The following is a 1231-nucleotide window of genomic DNA, read 5'->3' as shown; positions in this document are numbered from 1 at the left end:
ACACACAGCACGAGGCTTCCGGTGGTGGTAGCTAGCAACACAGCGTTTGTTAGAAGCGGAGCTCCGCCATCTTTTGTGCAGGAAATACAAAGAAAACAAGTAGCACTGGTTCCAACACATTTATTCACGTACCCTGTTGTGTGAGCGGGAGGTGCTTTTCGCTTCCAATAATTGAATTAGGTTATAACAATTAAAATTCCAGAAGGCAAACTAGTAATTTATTGGTGCTCATGAGCATAAGTAAACAGACATGGTACCACATAAAGGAATTTTAAAAACACTTCTAAGCTTTTGGTATAGCTTTGAATATGGACCAGTATACTTTGGCAATGGACCTCATAGATTTCCAATATGCTTCTAAATCCCATGGTTCTCTTCAGACACAAATTAAATCTGGATTTAACTTTTGAATTTTAGGAATTTAACAAAAATTCTTCGGAAGCTGGAAAAGGCCAACATTACTTAAGCCTATACTTACCACGAACACAAAGTACTGCTGCTAAAAAGAAAATGGTGGGCAGCAATCAACCGAGTGCTAGTTTCATTTTTTAGATTGCTTTAGTATTTTTTGAAAAGAATTGACCTCAGCGGGCTACAGAAGCTTGTTATTTCCGAGGAGTTTTAACTTCGTAACCTTTCGTGGACTTGTTAAAGGGACTCAGGTCTCAAGAAACTGGACGGCATTATCAGATCGGACCTTATGTGTTCTCTATTAGAAATAGCCGGTTCCGAGAGCCTGCATCGTACGGGACATTTACTTTCAAGAATGCCTCTATTCCTGGCTTCAGATGGTACTTACATGATATTTCGAGAGGGCTCTGTTAACAGATGGGTACTCACTGCTAGGGCGGCATGTAAGAATGTGCTGATCACCAAGGATGAGATTTTATATTACATTAAATTCTATACTGTTGGAAACATACAAGATCAGGAGTTCCTAGATCCTAGAAAATATTATGGCTAAGGAAATAGAGAACTCAGAAAAGGGATCCACCTCCAAGAAACTCTTTCAGTAAAACAGAATTAAGTGCCCTGTCTTAGGAAACAGTTTCCTATTGATCAGGAACTGGGACATCATACATTGTTTCTTTGGAGATTAAAGTGCAGGCTATGAAATGGCATAGAAAACAATGCATAAAATAGTGCAATCTCAAGGTGCCATGGTTTTTGCTTCTTACACATAGCCTCTGTTCATATGTCCATCTTTTCTAAAAAAAAAAAAAAATCCAGC

Source organism: Leptonychotes weddellii, chromosome 6 (genome assembly GCF_054177405.1).
Source record: "Leptonychotes weddellii isolate Sample4059 chromosome 6, ASM5417740v2, whole genome shotgun sequence".
NCBI lineage: Eukaryota > Metazoa > Chordata > Mammalia > Carnivora > Phocidae > Leptonychotes > Leptonychotes weddellii.
Note: the sequence above shows the minus strand (reverse complement) of the source record.